Raw genomic sequence first — 5,049 nt, 5'->3', positions numbered from 1 at the left:
AGGGATACGGAGCCACTCTGGAGACCGATTCAGTTGGCAAAGAATTATATTGGAATCGGCTAGAAATTGACATCTAGGCACTCTCCAAGGCAGTGTCTATGTCTTTGTTTCCTGCTTTTTTCCTGTATACGGGCCCTGCTGCTCTAGAAAATCATGGCTCCTTGGGTTCTAAGACAAGCAAACAAACCGACAGAAATTCTGGAGGTAGAAGACCACATCCCACCACGTGGACAATACCAATATGAGTAAGTTTCTTGTATTCTCTGGACAGATTGTGGCACTGTTCCTGAAGAAGCATGAAAAGTGGAGAGGTAAGAAGTCTCTCGGGTAACATCGTTTCTCATTTCTTTGTGTGTTCTTTCACTAATTTGGATCACAAGGCTCCACAGCACATATCCAAACAGCCAGTGTTCAACAAACCTGCCAGATTTATGGAGTCAGTACATTGAGAACTTTTCCATTCTCTGTTAAGATGGCGTGTAGGCTACCAGTGTTTTCTTCCACGAGTGGTCGTGACGTACTGCACTTTTCATACGGTTCTAGGTGCATAATACGTCTCAAACGAATCGAGCAACCGCTTATGAGAAATCGAGCTTTCAGCAGCTCCTACGAAGATGCTATGAAGACAAAGGCAGAGAGGAATGCCCTCTTCACGACTGTGCTCGAGAAGTTGGGAGAGAGCGGCAAGGCACGGCGATAAAGCGAAAGGACACCTCCGTGAGTGCATTGAGCCGGGTAAGTGCTATCCGGTAATTTATTCCGATTGATAGATTCCTCTGGGTTTTATATGTTGGCTTTTCCTGTCTTCTGTTCTCGACGTCATTTCTGTAAAACTTTAAAAAATGCTTGGTCGTCGTCATAGAAACATTTGCCTTCTTGAGTCAGATCAGTGGCAGGAGGTGGGACGGGGCCGAGACGGCAAACTGATGACTCTTTTGTCAGAAGCGAGCGTTGCCGAGGGCGCACGTGCAGATGAGTATCGCAGAGGGCTGGAGCCTGAAGACGCGACCTTCCTGAGATGTCTCGGCCTGACTGTCTCCCCGCGTCGGCCAGCTGGCCCCTGCTGGGCCGACGCGGGGAGACAGAGGCTGTGACAGGTGATTAGAAGAAGAGAGGAAGGGAAAAGCCAAAACCCGCACTTCCTTTGCGACTGGCTCTCGCCTCTCTCCACCCAGAGCACGAGCACCGTCACAGACGCTTCGGCAGCAGTCAAAGGTGTGACACCAGGCACCCGGGGTCGGGCCGCCCGCTTCCAGCCGCGCCTGTTTGGTGAGTGGAAATTCGGCAGCAGATGCTTCAGCCGCCCCGGCGACGCGGCGCTCTGCCTTGTCGGTGCCAGCGACGGCTTCGGCGAGCTTGGGGCCCCGGGCCCCGGGGTGCCCGCGCTAGCGACGGGAGAGTGGGGCGTGGATGTCTGCGAGGCGTCCGTCCTCAGCCGTGGCCCTGAGAGAGGAGCTGCGGCGGCGGATCCGGCCGCTCGGCCGGGACGGGAGTGCGGGTCACAGACATCGCGTTCCCTTCTCGCGGAGCCCAGGATGGTGGCGGAGCACCGCGGGGACGAACCCTTGAGGATCTTTTCCGTTCCTGTGTCCCTGCTGGCTGCTCCAGCCCCAGCCCCAGCTCCAGCCCCAGCCGCAGCCCTTCGAATGCTCCAGCAGCTTATCTCACGCGGCCCATTTCTTCCCGTTGAAGTACCAGTTGAAGGTTCTGTTTTCCCGACGAAGACGACGATCCCGGATCTGTGACCGAAGGACGATGTCGCAGAACCCCAACCAGGTGTTCCTTTGTTTCTCCTGCGTTTACTTGTATTATATTTAATAATACGGAACACTGAAGTTAAATATGTTGAGAACCCTCGTTGATCAAATACGGATAATGTTGGAAATAAAGCAGGATTGCTAGTTGCATACCATGTAATCATATATGTTAAGTGAGTCAACGCTTGCAGGCTAAGTTTTGTCGTGGTTGCTTTGAAATCTCGATTTCAAAGACACTGACATGTTGGTACAATACACGAGGTGTAAATGACACGACTACAAGTCCTTCTGGAATTTATTTTAAAATATACCCTTTTCTCCGAAAAGATGAATTTTTCGGGCACAGATAAGGAAATCGTCTAAAAATGTAGTCGGAGTGTTCACGAGCCTGCGTTTCAAATCGTGACTCGTTTACAGATGCCGACTTGTAATTCCCCGATCGTGATCGTGATCGGGGAATTACGATAGCTTCTGTCCGCAAGTTTCAAGAATCGTGAAGTGATGATTCCTTACGTGTCCTTTCGAGTTGGTCTTGAACTCGTTCATGTGATTTCGGTTTTTTCTCTCGTGACTCAAATCGACTTTTGTGTGCACAGTTTCTCTCTGTGAACACCGGCTCCAGTGAAACACGCGACCCACCGAGGGAGAAGGGCACCGGAACGCCCATGACCAGGTGAGCACTTTTTCCTGTGGAATCACACCCGGTGAAGACGACACAAGATTGATGCTGGATATGGGAAACTAAGACCCTTCCTACGCAATCATCTGTTGATGGCGACTGAGCATTCTCAAATCTGGAGGATTTTCTGAGGTTTTGAGGATGTTTTTTTTGCTCGGAGGTGCCCGATCCCCTGGTAACACGGTACCGATGGCCCTCTCTGCTACACCCTCAAAAGGCCGAGCGTGTGGTGCGCTCTGGGTGCCAGCTGCCTGCAGTTAGTGATGTCACCGGGAACCGAAGCCCGTCCTGGGCGAGGCTCACATAGGGATGCTCTCGTCACAAGAGATTTAGCATATGTTAGAATGGTCAGTCCTCCATTCTGTCCTCAGCATTCCAGCTCTGACCAGAGTTTGGAGGACTGACCAGAGTCGATTTCAAATTCCAAGTTTCTACACATCTGCGATGAAAAGCCAGGTTTCAGAATTTCAATTCATGGATTATAAAGAGAAGGTTTCATTCCTGAAAGCAAACTGCAGTAAAAACTGAACTGGGGAGGATGCCTTAATTCAGGTAAATGTTTTCAACTGACTGACTGACAGACATGTGCCCCGCCGAGGGAGGAAGGACTTTTAGGAGAATGCGCGTGCTCGCTCACTCTCTTTGACAGACATGTGCCCCGCCGAGGGAGGAAGGACTTAGAGCGAGTGAGCGAGCACGCGCATTCTCCTCTCTCTCTCTCTCTCTCTCTCTCGGGGGCCTCGCAGGGGGAGGCCGCTCTCGTGTCTTCTGTGAAACCCTCGGGTCACCCCATCCGGGGCACATTGCACGGCCTTGCCCCGAAGATTCGGGGACAGACAGCACGCATCTTCGTCCTGAAATCACCCAAGAGGTTTGCATTTTCAGGCAGAAAGACGGCTCGAGCCGCCACCTCGAGCCGTGTCCCAGAGTTCCGAAGGACCTCGCGCTTCATGCCGCGACGGCACTCTCCTGACCCCTCCTCTCGACGCCACGCCTCCCGCCATCTACCGGCCGGCCGCCTCGGAGAACGTGGGATCGCAGAGACGGTAACACGCCTGCCGAGGATACCCGGCGTAGCTCTCGCATCCACCGAAGCGGCGTCGTTCACGAGTGGAGCCTCCGGCACCGTGAGTACTCGGGGACCACCTGTGGTCGCGGGAAGACAGCGAGGCAGAAGCACACCTCAGAGAGAGAGAGAGAAAGAGAGCAGGCCTCAGGGGCAGGCGTGCCCGTGACATTGGAATCGCCGTTTGTCTCGTAATTGTTTTTTTTTTGGGGGGGGGCCAGCAGGGGAGAGGAGATGAGGGAGCCAAATGCGACGTCCTGGATAAAAGGAACCGTAGGCCTTTGGTGATGTGGGGTGAGGAGTGGGGGCTGAGGGGAAGCGTTCTAGCCCTGTGATGAGGCCTCGACCCAGAGGCAGAGGCTCAGGAGGACTGCTGAAGCGCAGAGCCTCCTCCTGCGTCCCACCCTCTCTCTCGGCTCCAGCCCAGTGGGGCCGTCCTGTCCCACCCGAGGGCGAGGGCGTGGAGAATCTTTCTCTGCTCAGGCCGGGGAAACTAGTAAATCACGTCCCGACCTGCTAAGGTTGATCGATCGAGGTTTCTCTTGTGAGCGGTCCGTGGGCAGATAGCCTCCTCTCTCGTTTTCAGCGGGGGGATCTTTTGAAGATCACCTGGTCAAGCTCCAGAAGGCGATCAGCCAGTATCTGAGAAAGATCCTTTCCTAGGGTCCCGGGGGACCCGGTCGTTGGGGTCCTCCCAACGACGGGGTCCTCCCATGCGTGAGTGCGCTCCACCGGAACGCGAGTCTTGGTGTGGGCACATCTGAGAGACGAGTGGCCAGCAATGTGTCAGTGCTAGGTCAGGTGCTTAGGAGCTGGTGTCTAGTCTGCAGACCTTGTCTCACCTAAGCACCTGACCTAAGAGAAGGGATATCCCTGTGTAGACAATCACGGCTTCTCCAGGCAGGCAGAAAGCCGAGGGCTGACAGTGACTCCCGTGGCAGCAGAATTCCCGCGCAGATCTCTCAGACTGAGTTGTTGATGTTTCAGTTCAGCTTTCCACTGCTTGCTAGGGCGGTGACTGACAGATAATACTACTTGTAAAAAAATGTGCAGACCTGGAGGCGTGCAGGACGTGAGCAGCTGGGGAGCAAGCTTGTCACGTTCAGAAGCGGAATGGTAGGGGGTCTCTGAAAAGGTCTCTGCGGTGGTGAGGAATGTGCAGAGACCTTTTCAAACACAGGATCAATGACGGCGTGTGTTCACAGCATCAGTATGGATGGTTGATGAGCATGAGCACGAGCGCGGTGGGGGGGAGGACGGGGCGCCTCCTCCGGGCGCTCTTCTACCTGCGCCGTCTCCGTGTGCACAAAAGAGGAACCACTCAGACCTCACTCACGCGGTGCAGCACGGCCTGCGGCGAGGAGAACCGCAAAGACTTAAACAGCTCTCTGGATGACACCTCCCACGGATGTGTGGCGGCGGGGGCGGGGGGGGGTGGTGGTTCTGAAACAAAGGCTTCCTTTCTCAAAGAGCTAAACAGAGAAGAGACATGTGGGATTTAGGTTGTTTGTCTATAACCTGGACACACACCATCCTGCTACCCATAC

The 5,049-nt window shown here is 54.2% G+C and overlaps 2 long non-coding RNA genes across 2 annotated transcripts in view; both read left to right on the top strand.

The window, feature by feature from the left end:
• The first annotated feature begins 251 nt into the window (after positions 1-251).
• LOC112475082 lies at positions 252-2,431 on the top strand. Its single transcript, XR_003044571.1, has 4 exons — positions 252-735; positions 1,176-1,269; positions 1,693-1,776; positions 2,354-2,431. It is a non-coding gene; the product is annotated as an uncharacterized LOC112475082 (long non-coding RNA).
• A 901-nt stretch (positions 2,432-3,332) lies between these two features.
• The window catches only part of LOC112475083, a 4,525-nt gene continuing 2,808 nt past the window's right edge, over positions 3,333-5,049 (top strand). Inside the window, exon 1 of the long non-coding RNA XR_003044572.1 lies at positions 3,333-3,563. This is a non-coding gene — a long non-coding RNA (uncharacterized LOC112475083). The remainder of the gene's footprint in view (positions 3,564-5,049) is intronic.

The sequence above is a fragment of the Pteropus alecto genome, unplaced genomic scaffold (genome assembly GCF_000325575.1).
Source record: "Pteropus alecto unplaced genomic scaffold, ASM32557v1 scaffold50, whole genome shotgun sequence".
Lineage (NCBI taxonomy): Eukaryota > Metazoa > Chordata > Mammalia > Chiroptera > Pteropodidae > Pteropus > Pteropus alecto.
This window is presented reverse-complemented; position numbering and strand designations above follow the sequence as displayed.